Below are 15,314 nucleotides of genomic sequence, written 5' to 3' on the forward strand. Positions count from 1 at the left end.
GTACCGCCCCCTACGGGGACTGGCAGCCACGCTAGCCAATACAAGTCCTAGAGAGAGCACTTGGCGTCACCGGAGGGCGTGGCCATACCTTGGGTCCCACCCCCTCAGTCTCTTCGCTAGCCCGGTTCTGTCCTGGAGGGGTCCAGTCCTTGGTGGCCTTGGCCGACTCCCTGCATTCCACCCCCCACCCCCGGTGGGCCTGACTCCTTGTAGAGCGCCTTCCTGCTGAGTCTCGCTGCTTGGTCGCGGCTTCCCTTGGCATCCTTCATTCTCCTGCCAAGCTAGTTGTCCTTGAGAGGAGTTTTGATGTTGGCTTCCCTTTGCTTAAATTACGAGGCTCGACTCCCTGGTCTGGCATTCAGGGCCTCGACTCACCTTTCCAGGTTGAGTTTCCACAGCTGTGTCTCCCACGTTGCTGTTGCTACCGCTTCCCTCGCCGCTCTTAAACAGGTGGCAGGGCGGGGTATCCCGAATGTTTCCCGTTCCCACCTGGCTGTCCTCTAACACAAAACTGGAAATCGTCTTCTTGTCACTATGACCTGACGCCCTCCTCTACTCCCTGGCACAGGGAGGCTCCTCCCCGAGGTAGCACTCTTCTCACCCAAGAGCCAGGCTGGGCGTCCTTCCTTCTTACCTCCTCAGCGCCCCACTTAGGCCCAGCTGCCTAAGGGGTTGGATGTCACTTAAGTCCAAGGGGGAGACAACTGCCGCAGAGAGCTGGAGAGGCAGCGTTAAAAAAGAAAAGAGAATTCTGATGTGTAGGTCGCAGAACTAGGTCAAATTGCTGTCTTTGAGTCACAGTTGGCCCAGAAAGGGGTTGTGTGTGTGTTTAAATCTTATATGAAACACACACACACACACACACAAACACGCACACATACGCATGCATGCACCCCACAAAGGGATAAAGATTTACAAAGTTCCTTATAGGGAAGGTAAAACGTGGGCATCACTTAAAAGACCAGCAATAAGTATCCAGCTTCCATATTTCTTCCAGATGAGCACTGAAGTTGGACTAGATCCCAGACTTCCCCCACACATCAAATTCCTTTCGCCTTCTGTGGGAGCTGATGATGCATAGCCCATGAAAAATTGTCTCCAAACATCTCTAGCCAACAAGCAACCGGTGGGGGGCAGGGGAGGAGTGTTTCTTTGCAGAGATGCAGGAGTTAAATAAACAAGACTGGAAGTCCCTTGCATAATTTAACACAGCCAGTCTGCAGAGGCTGGGCTGGAGAAAGCAAGAATGCCAAAATAGAATCACTTCCGTTTGTGAGCCAGAAACACTACACAGACTCAGCTCCGTGAATGAAGGCACTCATGCAAAGTGGCTTGCTCAAGCCGCTGCCGCCCTTGCGAGGGCCAACCAACATTTACTTACTGTCACCCTTTGCTAGAAATATGACAAAGTGGATTTGTTTCACTGTGGAGAATCTGGTGGACCAACACGATGGTTCTGGCTGTCTTAAAAATATATACATGTTTACCATGGAATATTATTTGGCAATAAAAAGAAACGAAGTAGTGTGACATAGGCGACAACACGGAGAGGCCCTGAAAACATGTTGAATGCAAGAAGCCAGTCGAAAAGGGCAGGCAGAATATTTTCCCCAACTTTGTCCAGGATAGGCAAATCTGTCGAGACAGAAAATAGATGATCTGTTGCCTAGGGCCGAGAAGGAAGGGGTTGATTGCCAAGCAGAATGAGGTTTCTTTTTTGTTTTCATGAAAACACTCTAAAATTTATAGTGATGGTTGCATAACCCTGAGGATGCACTACAAACCAAGAACAAATACAATTTAATTGGATGAATTGTATGTTACATGACTTATTTTATCTCAGAGCTGTTTAAGGGAAAAATAGGTGCTGAAATGTATGTGTTTATATTAGGTGGCAACAGACAGAAATGGTCTCTGACCAGCCTTAAGTAATGCTCAAAGCAACACACACCTTTGTTTCATTCTAGGGTTGGGGTTAGGGTTAGACTCCATCAGGATATTATGTTTATCTGTGATTATTGGATCATCTTTTCCCCTCACTAGACTGTAAGTACTGCAAGAATGGAAATACTAATGTTGCTCTTTCACACTTGGCATAGACACACAATACTTATTCGTTGAGTGACTGACTGAATGAAGGTGATAAAGGATACCTTTTGTTAATACTTTGTATATAGATTCTAGATATCACTTTAAGGGACAAGGAGTACAAAGATCCACAGAACTGATGTTTCTGACAGGGGCTGGCTTTTTACCCCCAGCAGATTAACCAGAAGCTTGTAATGTCGATGTCCTATACCAAAGTGCCAGTTTGAATCCTAGCTGCTCTGCTTCTGCTACAGCTTCTTGCTGATACACTTTGGAAGGTAGAGAAAGATGACCCACCTCTTTGGGTCTCTGCAACCTATGTGGGAGGCCTGGATGGAGTTCCTGGCTCCTGGCTTTAGCCTGGCCCAGCCGTGACTGTAAGTGGCCACCTGGGGAATGAACCAGTAGACCGAGCTCTTTTATTTATTTACTTATTTATTTATTTATTTATTTTTCAAAATAACTTTAGAGACAGCTGATGCCAACAGGATGATCACAAACAGAGCATACTCAGTGAGAAGGAAGGATTTAGGGGAAATGATGAGGAGTTGGTTCTTGTATTGTGGTGGAGGGAGGCAAACAACCAGGAACAAAGCCACAAACAGGAGGCATTAAATAACTCACAAGTGTGAGTGAGAATGAATGAGAGAATAATCAACAGGGGAAGGTTGATCTATGAGGAAGATTGAGCCATCTTGCCCAACTATATGAAAAGAGATTTGACATCACTTGATGGTCTGCCATTGTCAGATCTGACATCAGATTGGCAGCAAGGCCCACCACAACTCAAGCAGAGGAGTTTGTACTGAGTGTCTTCTGCCATGGAACACACCGGCACTTCAAAACACTGGAAAGTGGGCTTAAAAGGCACACTTCGGGCCCGGCGGCGTGGCCTAGCGGCTAAAGTCCTCGCCTTGAACGCCCCGGGATCCCATATGGATGCTGGTTCTAATCCCGGCAGCTCCACTTCCCATCCAGCTCCCTGCTTGTGGCCTGGCAAAGCCGTCGAGGATGGCCCAAAGCTTTGGGACCCTGCACCCACGTGGGAAACCTGGAGGAGGTTCCTGGTTCCCGGCATCGGATCGGCGCACACCGGCCCATTGCGGCTCACTTGGGGAGTGAAACATTGGATGGAAGATCTTCCTCTCTGTCTCTCCTCCTCTCTGTATATCCGGCTTTCCAATAATAATAAATCTTTTTTAAAAAAGGCACACTTCTTCTGATGTATAAAATTCAGAAATCCATGTATAAGTTATTTTTTTCATAATACACATTGTCCGTGAACTTTTTGAAAAGCCCCTCCATAGTATGAAGGTTTTAGAATCTTGGGTGGGATAGGGCAAGGGATAATTGCTCTCACTGAACTGATGAAGCGTAATCCTACTGTGTTGGGTGGGTATTAGAAGTCCATAAGGACTGTTTGAAAAGCAGCACGTACACACAAGGAAAATCTTAAGAATGAGGTTGGAAGGTGTGTTCAGATGGAGCAAGGGAAGTATAACACTTAGAGAACATGGGATGACAGAGGGGAATCAGTGTCTTGCTGGATCCCAAAGGCTGGGTTTTCTCTCAGCCTAGTTGAAATCATGGGACAGCTTGGCAGCAACAAACAGTTAAACTGAAAAAGTCATTACCTGCATCTTTGTTTTCAAATTCTTTTCTTAATATTTATTTATTTTTATTGGAAAGGCAGATTTACAGAGAGAAGAAACAGAGAGAAAGATCTTCCATCTGTTGGTTCACTCCCCAAATGGCTGCAATGGGGAGAGTTGAGCTGATCCAAAACCAGGAGCTTCTCAACGGGTCTCCCATGTGGGTGCAGGGGTCCAAGGCATTGGGCCATTCTCTATTGCTTTCCCAGGCCACAAGCAGAAAGCTGGATGGAAAGTAGAGCAACCAGAATACGAACCAGCATCCGTATGGGATGCCAGCACTTTAAGGGAGAGGCTTAGCTAATTGATCCGTTACACTGGGTCCCTCAGATTATTTTTCCTAACTAGCTCCATATGGGTGCTCATATACTTTGAAGAATTTTCGAAAAGGGTGGTGGGTGAGTGGGGCTTGGGTCGCCTGGCCCAGGTCTTTGGGCCTGCCTGCCTGCACAGTAGGTGCTGGGTCCATAAGCCCTGGGGGGCAGGGAATCTGGCAGAGCCAGATCACCTAGCTCAAACCCTTAGGCCCATTTGCGAGAAATGGTCCTCCTCAGTGGAAAAGACTGAGCAGTGGATGGTAGGCCCTCATGCACATGGAGGATATGACACCCCATTGGAGCCTGCAAGGGACAACTGATACCATAGCAGAGGAATGTGAACATTCTACCCAAGCCAAATGATGACAGCAAAAATCTAGTTGAATGGATACTGCAAGGATGACTGTGACAGCCAATGGGCATTGGAAGGAATTCTTCATCCTTGGATCAGTGAGATCTAGAGCATTTCAGAACTATTGGAACCACCTGGGCAGAGCTGTCGGAGTGTCCGTCATATCAAGACCCTGGCTTGATGTTGGGTGGCCAATCCAATCCTTCCCCTTATCTCTCCTCTTCCCTTCCCTCAGAAATAGGAAGAAGAAATAGAAAATTTGGAAACAAAGAAATGTAAAAAGAATAAATGGTTTTATCATGTTAAAAAAGGTATACCATCAAGATTTAAGTTTTATGATATTTTGTTTTCTAAATATAAAAGCAATAGAAACCCATTTTCATTGAGAAATAGATAGAGCCAAGAAAGTTAATGTTTAAAAAACATTTATTTATTGATTTTTATTGAAAAGGCAGATATACAGAAAGGAGAAGAGGCAGAGAGAAAGATTTTCCAACCAATGGTTAGCTCCCCAAGCGACCACAATGGCTGGAACTGAGCCAATCCAAAGCCAGGAGCCAGGAGCTTCCTCCCGGTCTCCCACGTGGGTTCAGGGTCCCAAGGCTTTGGGCCATCCTCGATTGCTTTCTCAGGCCACAAGCAGGGATGGGAAGCAAGGCTGCCGGGACATGAACTAGTTCTGATATGGGATCCTGGCATATTGAAGGCAAGGACTTTAGCTACAAACTATTGCACCGGGCCTGAAAGTTAAATTTATTCATAACTCATCATTCATAAGCAATTTGCTAATTTGTTGTCTTTTAATCTTCTGTTCCTGTATGTATACTACTTTTTCCCTTAATACATAGGATTATGCTGAACTTATATTTTTCATCTTGCTTTCACAGTTAATGTGCTATTACGAGTATTCTTGTCATTAATTTTTATTTAGACTATTCTAATGACTGGTTAATATTCTACCATTGTATTCTAGCCCCTTTCCTTAATCAATATCTTGTTATTGTACAGTTAGTGTATTTTTGCATTTTTCACTAGTAGGAAATCAACTTCATATTTTCTTCATTCATTAGCCTTTAAGAATGTGATTTATAGCAGTTTTATTAGGATATAATTCATATCTATATATTTCACCTATTTAAAGCAATGGCTTTTAGTACATTGACAAAGTTGTACAACCATCACTTGCCAACATCCATTCTAGAACGTTTTTATTAATGGCTTCTTCTCACCTATCAAAAATAAAAAGCAAAAATCTGTACACTTTAGCTATTGCTTTTCCATATTTTCCATTCTCCTAATGCTCAGCAATCACTACTTCACTTGTTATGCCAACAGTTTTGCCTATTCTGGTATTTTATCTAGGTGGCATCATCTGATACATTGTCTTTTGTGACTGACTTTTTCATCTAGCATAACATTTTAAAGTATATCCATGTTGAGCATTTATCAGCAACTCATTCCCTTTATGACTAGATAATACTCCACTGCATGATGTGCTAACTTTTCTTCATCCATTTAACTGTTAATGGACATTTGGGTTCTCTCTATTATGAATAATATTTCTGCCAATATTTGTTTAAAAAATTCATATGGACATACATTTTGCTGGGTGTGGGGCTTCTGGACCACATGGCAACCTTATGCTTAGCCTTTTGAGCTATTGCCAGACTATTTTTCTTTATTTTTTAAGATTTATTTATTATTTTTATTGAAAAGTCAGATATACAGAGAGGAGGAGAGACAGAGAGAAAGATCTTCCATCTGATGGTTCACTTCCCAGGCAGCCACCGGAGCTGGAGTGGAGCCAATCTGAAGCCAGGAGCCAGGAGCCTCCTCAGGGTCTCCCACGTGGGTGCAGGGTCCCAAGGCTTTGGGCCATCCTTGACTGCTTTCTCAGGCCACAAACAGGGAGCTGAGAGGGAAGTAGAGCACCAGGGCTGCAAGGATTAGAGCTGGACCCATATAGGATCCCGGTGCGTTTAAGCCGAGGACTTTCGCCACAGGCTATTGCGCTGGACCTGCTAGACTTTTTCAAAGGAACTGTGCTATATTACAGTTCTACCAGCAATGAATGAGGGTTCCACTCTCATTACATCCTCACCAAAATTTATTTTTTGTCTTCCTTTTTTGTTACAGCTATCCTAACAGCTCTCCTTATCTTTTTCATCTGCATTTCCCTAGTTACTAACAATGTCAAACATCTTCATGCACTTGTTGGTCACACGTACATCTGCTTTGGAGAAAGTCTGTTTCAGTCTTTTGCTCATTTTTCATTTGTGCGTTTTACTGTTGAGTTGTAAGATTCAGATTCTAGATTCAGTTTCCTATCAGATGTAAGTTTTACAAATATTGTCTTCCATACTGTGGGTTGTGTGCACTTTCTTCGTGGTGTCCTAAGAAAGACAAACATGTTTCATTTTGACGATGCCCAACTTAACAATTTTTGTTGTTGTTTCTATGTTTCATTGCCATACTATAACAGGCACCATTGTTTGGTGCGGCAGTTAAATGGCAGCTTGGGACACCTGCACCCTATATTCAAGTCCTATCTAGTTTCTTGCTAATGTGTAACCTGTAGGAACAACAGCGATGTTTCAAGTACATGGATCTGTGCCATCCACATGGGAGACCTGGAATGAATTCCTGGCTCCTAATTTCCACCCACTCCAGCCCTGGCTGTTGCAGGCATTTAGAGATGGGGGAATCTGTGTGTCTTTCTTTCTCTGTCTCTCTCACACACACTTACTCTCAAATAAAATCAAATGAGTAAATAAATAAATCTCTTTTCAAGGCCCAGCACGGTAGCCTAGTGGTAAACAATCCCCTTGAATGCGCCAGGACCCCATATGGGCGCCGGTTCTAATCCCGGCAGCTCCACTTCCTATCCAGCTCCCTGCTTGTGGCCTGGGAAAGCAGTTGAGGACGGCTCAAAGCCTTGGGACCCTGCACCTGCATAGGAGACTCAGAAGAAGCGCCTGGCTTTGGATTGGCTCAGTTCTGGCCTCCGTTGCGGCCACTTGGGTAGTGATTCAATGTATGGAAGATCTTCCCCTCTGTCTCTTCTCCTCTTTATTTATCTGACTTCCCAATAAAAATAAAATAAATCTTTAAAAAAAGAAGGAGTTCACTTGAGAAATGCTATTGGTGTTAACAGGAGCCCAAAGGATGAAAGAATGACTAGGCTGCCAAGCCAAGGAAAGTGAAAAGAATTTGATTTTGCTTCTGAGAGACCAAAGGGAGCCAAAGGACCAAGGACAGAGGAATCCAGCAAGCTGACCGAGAGCTGGCATGCCCAGTGGGAGAGGCAAGCAGAAGTGCCAGGAGGTGGTATGGCCAAAAGGCTTTTTAAAAATCAAGTGTGATGTTAGGTTATTTGTTCTATGGAGTCTGAAATGACCTCTGCACACCCCCACCCCTACCCACCCCCAAGTCTTCTGTAAAATCTGCAGCATTCGTCTATGCCTTGAGCAAGAGAATGGAATCAAGTTTCCTCTCTGAGTTAGTACTTCAGACAGAAAGAAAAACAGAGGCTGGAGGCAGAGGTGACCTTAAGGACAAGAGCTTCAAGAAATCATAGAAGTCTCCAGGGTGCCATAATTCTCCCACAGTTACAGCCTTGAGCATAGGAGGAGACCACTAGGAGATGAGATTTGCCAGAACTAACCTAGATTTCGGAGGCCCAGTGGACACTTTGTTAAATTTCACTTTCAGGACCTTGCACAACAGCCTAGTGGCAAAAGTCCTTGCCTTGCATGCTCCAGGACCCCATACGGGTGCTAGTTTGTATCCTGGCTATGCCACTTCCCTTCCAGCTCCCTGCTTGTGGCCTGCGAAAGCAATAGAGGACACAGACCAAAGTCTTGGGACCCTGCACCTGCACCGAAGTCCCAGAAGAAGCTCCTGGCTCCTGGCTTTGGATCAGCTCAGCTCCAGCTCTGGTGGTTACGGCTACTTGGGGAGTGAATCAGTAGAGGAAGATCTTTCTGGCTCTTCTTCTCTCTGTAGATCTGCCTTTCCAATAAAAATAAATAAATCTTTAAAATAATATGTTTTCACTTCCAGTGCAAAGAAATTGAAGACTAATTAGAATGACTACTTTCTTTCCATTGTTATTAAAAACAATTGCAAATGCAACAAGTTTTGAGATTAAGACGTACAAGAGATACCCACACAGACTCACTCAAATCCAGTATTAACATTTTGCCTCATTTGCTTTATCTCCTGCTCTCTTACTATTTGTGTTTTCCTCATGAAACATTTGATAGTAAGTTTCATGCACCAAGGCGTTTTCTCCTTTTCTCCCTAAACACTCCAGTGTGTTGCCCTAAAAACAAAAATATCTACACATAAGTGTTACCTACTTTGATGAGATTTATATAAATGCAAAACTTTCATTTAATTTATTATTCACATTCCAGTTTTCTTCCTTGATTCAACAATGTGGTTTTAAAAAGAATATTCATTTTATAATTTTTATTTGAAGGACAGAGTTACGGAAAGGAGTGTGTGTGTGTGTGTGTGTGTGTGTGTGAGAGAGAGAGAGAGAGAGAGAGAGAGAGAGAGAGAGAGAGAGAGAGATCTTCCATCTGTTGGTTCTTTACCAAAAAGGCTGCAATGGCTGAGAAGAACCCAACTCAGAGCTTCTTCTGAATTTCCCACATGGGTGTAGTGAGCCAAGGACTTGAGCCATCCTTTGCTGCTTTCCCAGTCCCTAGTAGAGAGCTGGAACAGAAGTGGAGCAGCCAGGACTTAAACCAGTGTCCACATGGGATCCCATTGCCAAAGACAGAGGTTTAGTCTACGCCACTGTGTTGGCACCCAGGACTCAGTTCCATGCTCATAGGAGAAGCGGGTGCTGCAGGTGGAGGCTTTACATGTGCCACAGCATCAGACTTTAAATATTGTGGGATGGTTTGGTTTGTTTGTTTTCATTCAAGTGTGTCTGTGGTGGGGAGGGCTGATTGCAATAGGCAAAGCTGGGCTGAATACAGGGGCCCAAGGACTTGAGCCATTCTCTGCTGCTTTCCCAAGCATGTCAGCAGGGAGCTAGATCAGGAATGGAGCAGCCGAGACTCCAACTGCTGCCCATTGGAAAGGCAGGCACCACAGGCAGAGGTACCATCCCCAAATGTGGCTTATTTCTGTTCAAAGAATGTTATTCTATTTACAGAGCTATAGAGGTGAACAAATCATTCTGTTCATTCTCACTGCTTCTAGTTCTAAAGTCATTTCTTAAGTGCCTGTGCTTTTGGGAAAGGCAGCAACAGAGTTCCAATTGTGGCACTTTCATACTTTTTTCCCTAGTCTTTTCCCCCTTGTGTTACTAGGCAAATGTGTAAATCTTATATGTACACATTGGTTATAAGAACATATAGGTTCACATATTCTACAAAGTTGCAATTATAATAAAAATATATTTAAAAAGCCTGTATTTTTGAAAAAAGTTAAGTTCCTTGCAACCAATATTTATTGTTCTATGTTTTTATAGTTCTACAGAACCTGTTATGTTTTTAGATATTTGTGAATTATACTTTACCTCATTTAACCATTTTTGACACAGTTTCTTCTAAAATTCAGGGCTCTAATTCAGAATTTTAAAAAATTGTTTTTTTTCTTTTTTTTAAAAGATTTATTTATTTTATTATAGTCAGATATACAGAGAGGAGGAGAGACAGAGAGGAAGATCTTCCGTCTGATGATTCACTCCCCAAGTGAGCCGCAATGGGCCGGTGCGCGCCGATCCGATGCCGGGAACCAGGAACCTCTTCCGGGTCTCCCACGCGGGTGCAGGGTCCCAAAGCTTTGGGCTGTCCTCGACTGCTTTCCCAGGCCACAAGCAGGGAGCTGGATGGGAAGTGGAGCTGCCGGGATTAGAACCGGCGCATATGGGATCCCGGGGCGTTCAAGGCGAGGACTTTAGCCGCTAGGCCACGCCACCGGGCCCTAAAAAATTGTTAAGCTGTCTTTTAGAATCCAGCAATGTGGCACAGCAATGAGGCACAGATGCTAGAATGCCCATTTGAGTCCTAACTGCTCCACCTTGATCCAACTTCCTGTAAAGGTGCCTGGGAAAGTGGTAGATGATCGCCCAAGAATGGGCTCCCTGGCCCTATGTAGGAGGCTCGGTTACAGGCTCCTGCCTTCAGCCCGGCCAGCCCTGACTGTTGCAAACATTTGGGGAATGAACCAGCAGTAGTTCATTCTTTTCCACTCTCTTTCTCTGTAACTTCACCTTTCTAATAAATAAATAAATAGATCCTTTAAAAGAGAAACAAAGCCTCTAACAGACTTTGTTCATGCTTTCTGCTAAATGTAAAAGTTTCCTGATTTTCGTGTAGTGCAGTTGCTTGTACTGATAGACAGTGCCCATCCCTGTCCCCTCCTTCCTTTACCTGAAAAAAGGGAACGTGCTAGGATTACATCCGCCCCTTCAGGGTGTCTTCCATTCCGCTCCAGGCCTGTAAAAGACTCCCTTGATTGTCCTTCATGTAATTTTGTGATGGATTGGACGTAGGAAGGAAAACGTAAGTATGGCCAAGCAGGTTCAACCATCTCAGATTTGAATTTACCCTTGAAATGTAAGCTTCTTCACAGAACTGGAATCAGCTCAGATGACTGTATTATTTCCTCTGGCCCCAGGCCTGACAATCTACAACAGGAAAATGACTTATACCAATTGCAGGTATTATTTGAGTTAGTTAATGATTTCAAAATACTCTAGAACAAAGAGATTTCCTGATCACTGCCTGAACCCTTTTAAAATTAACAGAGTGAAAGATCCTGAGCTGTTTTGCTAATATCTAAAAAGATAGTCAAAATAAAAATAAGAGTTTAACAACAACCAAAACCAAAAATACACCTTTAGGGAAATTCCCCACAGGAGAAAGAGAAATTAACCATGATATAAAAATCACCACTAATGGAATAATCACAAGGATTGCTGATGATATTTCCAATGTGTATCCTGTTGATGCTTGCAGCTTTTTCTCTCCTTTTATTTAGGTCTTGGTTCAAATAGAACTTTGTGATCATCTTACTTGCCCATCCTTTATAAAACAAAAAGTTTCTCCTCTCCCATCCTGCTTTTTATTTCTTTCTGTTTTCTGTCTTTCCCTGAAGATTCTTTGCTATGCTTAGTGCCTAGCAATGTCTAGTATATAATAATATGGAATATACATCTATTAGATAAATGGAATGCTTCCCTAATTTAATTACATTTAGTAACACTGATTTTTCATTCAACAAGTAGTACTTTTTGTCATTTTTAAAATTACATATGAGATATTCTTTAAAAGAAAAAGTCTATGTATTTAAAAGGCAGAGTTACGAAAAGAGAGGAGAGACAGAGAAAGAGATGTTGTATCTACTGGTTCACTTCCCAATGGCCACAAGGTTGGTAATGATAGACTAAGGAGCTTCTTCAGGGTCTTCCAATGTGGGTAAAGGGCTCCAAGCACATCAGCCATCTTTCACAGCTTTCCCAGGTGCATTAGAAGGGAGAAGGATGGGATATGGAGAAGCCGAAACTCAAACTGGGGCCCATATTGGATGCATGCATGAGTTTAATTCCTTATGCTATAGCATAACTCCAGCCCCTGAGCCAGAATGAAGTCAGGAACCAGCAACCTCTTCTGGGTCTCCCATGTGGGTGCAGGGTCCCAAGGCTTTGGGTCATCCTCTCTGCTGCTTTCTCATGCCGTAAGCAGGGAACTGGATAGGAAGGGGAGTAGCTAGAACTCAAACTGATGCCCATTCTGGGGAGGATTAGCCAATAGAGCCATTGCATCAGACCTAGTCCCTTTTCTTCCAAAAGTAAAGTTGGCTTGTAATGATCAACAGAGACTTACCCCTTGCCTTCAAAGAGGTTATAATTTGGTCAAAGGAAAATGCTGATTAGTAATTTAGTGAGTACAGCATACGTGCTGCAACAGACAGCAGTACTAGTCATGGCAGGACAAAACAGCAGGCTCATCCAACTCTGTCTTGTAGATTCAAATCCCTGGAGGAAGCAGGGCCATGAGGGTCAAGGAGTTCCCTCAGGTGACATCTTGCGAGCGTGTGACAAACATTCATGCAAAGAGAACCATCTACAGAAAGACTGTGGTTAAAGGATGTTGCTGGGCGTGCAGATCTACCTCTCTTCCAAATGTGCTGATGTATTTCCTGTCTCAGTCTTTGTGTGTGGTGTTCCTCCTACTGAGCATGATGAGAATGCCACCCTGTGACCACGTAACCACCTGACTACGAGTTCCTACATTCTGAAAAACTCTTTGCTGAGTGTTGTAAGCCACAGCAGTCTAGGTAATGGTTTCTTCCACCTGAGATGAACTCTCTGAGGGAACAGGAAGCTTGTCTTACGTCCTTGGTATCCTGAGACACTAGGAACCCAAAGGGCCTGGTGTGCAGTGGACACTCCCTAAGTTTGTGAAATGAATGAGCAAATCATTAATTCTGCTCATGAATGTCGTTTCCTGAGTCTATGACTTGGAGAAGACTGGAAAATTCCAGGGCCTTTTTGCAGCAAGGCAAGGCTGACTGGTCTGTACCTACGCAGAGACAAAACTATTTCAGATCTGAATATAAACAAACAAGGGCATAGCTACGGACACAGGTTTATCTACTTCTGTCTATTCTCATTCTAGCTCTTACTAGTGGCAAAGGAGGCAATCACCCACATTAATTCATTCATATTTGTCTCCTGTTAGTATTGAGGCAGCAGCTGAGATGGGGCTCAGCAGACAGGATACTGGGGGATTGTCTCCATGAAGGGACAGGGAAATGTAGAATTAGAAAGAACACCAGATACAGGTTCCCTGAAGCCGCAGCCACTGTCCTGAGTCTCCATTGGGGATCTATGATAACTGGGCCCATGCACAGGATGGCATAGATACAGTAGTTGTTGGATGTGAGCCTACTAGGAAAAGCATGTGTTTGGGCATAGCCATAGCATCCGCAGCAACCAGGGTGACAAGTCACTGCTGGCAGTAGGATCTCTATATGCATGGCAATTGTTTTTAATAAACATACAATCTTCCAGTTGAGAAAAGTAGGTTATGTTCACATTTCTCTAACCAGAGTGTGTGCATTTTGGAAGTGCACTACAAATATCCGTTTGTGGTTATTACTGGAATTCAAAGCTAATGATATGGGGTTTCATTAAGTGTGATGGGTAAGGCTTTCATGCCAGAGTTCTGGTTTCCTTTATTGCCTAAGACATTTAACATTTTCCATGGCAGATTACAGATCACTTTCTCCTATGAATTTCATTTTTTCCATCACTTTTTTCCTGACATCAAGAGCTGACTATCCAATTTTAAATGGATTCATATGGTAACCCAATACTTTGAAGTTTAATGCTTCCATATTATAAAGCAATTCTCCAAAACTTTTTTCAAACAATGAGGCCAACTGATTTCTTAAAACTCTTTCTGTATAAAGGATTTTATTTTTATCTTTCACTTTGGGGTAAAAAAAAAAACAATTCTTAGGTTTTTTTTTTCTCCTCCTGTTCCTCTAGATCATTCTATGCCACTGTGGCTTTTTCTTTCTTGCTACATTACTTATCAATTAGGAATTAAGGAACTACATAGAACTCGATGATTAACCAGTTAGAGTGTGCATTCTTCATGGGAAGAAAGACTCCTCGAAAGCTTTACTCACTCAGGGCAACAGTTAGACATAGTTAGGGGAGCGAATCAGGTAGAATCGAGGTAGAGATAAATATTTGATTATGCAATGAGATGTTTATTTGAAATCTAACACCTGAATATCCGAGGACAGAAATATCAGAATTGTCAACAGGGACCATTGCTGTGGTCTTCCACTCCCACTTCAAGACTGCTGGGTAATTCTATCCCTGTTCCTTGGAGCATGGATGTCTCAGCTAACACAGCGGACAAGGAAGGCTACATTTTGGCTGTCGAAGACCCAACTTATTTTTCCAAGGCTCATAAAGGAGACAAAGCTCTGCTCATTTTTTTTTAGTTGAAAAGTCAGATATATATATACAAAAGAGGAGAGACAGAGAGGAAGATCTTCTGTGGCCGGAATAGCCAGAGTTGAGCTGACCTGAAGCCAGGAACCTCCTTCAGGTGTCCCATGCGGGTGCAGGGTCCCAAGGCTTTGGGCCGTCTTCTGCTGCTTTCCTAGGCCACAAGCAGGGAGCTGGATGGGAAGTGGGGCCACCGGGATTAGAACTGTTGCCCATATGGGATCCTGGTGCATGCAAGGTGAGGACTTTAGCTACTAGGCTATTGTGCTGGGTCCAAAGCTTCACTCATTTTAAATATTTAAGTCCTAAAAGCCTCAGGGTATAAAGTTCAATGTAGGGTTAAGAGGCAATGCTCCAAGTACTTTTCCCTGAGAAGAGGAGAAACAAAGAGGAAATAGGCAAAGGGATGCCTCGGGCATGAGATTGAGCCAGAGGGCACCAGGTGGACAGAGGCAGAGTCCTGGTGAGGTCAGTGAGGTGGCACCCCAGCTTAATATGTGCTGCCAGCACCTCATCTGGGTGCTGCTTCAAGTCCCAGCTGCTCCACTTCTGATCCGGCTCCTTGCTAATGTACTTGGACTCCTGCACCCTCATGAAGGTCTGGAACAAGCTCTTGGCTCCTGGTTTCAGCCTGGGCAATCCTTGGCCAATGCAGCCACTCAGAAGATGAAAAATCTGTCTTTCCTCTCTCTGTAACTCTGCCTTTAAAACAAGCAAAAAGAAAGAAAGAAAGAAAAGAATAGAAAGGGAAGGAAAAGAAAAGAAAGGAAAAGGAAAGAACACCTCCTTGGTGGGTGCCTTTCCTGACTGTCACGAAGTGTTCCATCTGGGGAAATCAATGGGCAGCAGGGACATCAGGAGTGACAGGTGTCTCCATGCAAATTCTCCTTCCCCACAGTTCAGCACAGTTCAGG

Source organism: Ochotona princeps, chromosome 8, assembly GCF_030435755.1.
Source record: "Ochotona princeps isolate mOchPri1 chromosome 8, mOchPri1.hap1, whole genome shotgun sequence".
Lineage (NCBI taxonomy): Eukaryota > Metazoa > Chordata > Mammalia > Lagomorpha > Ochotonidae > Ochotona > Ochotona princeps.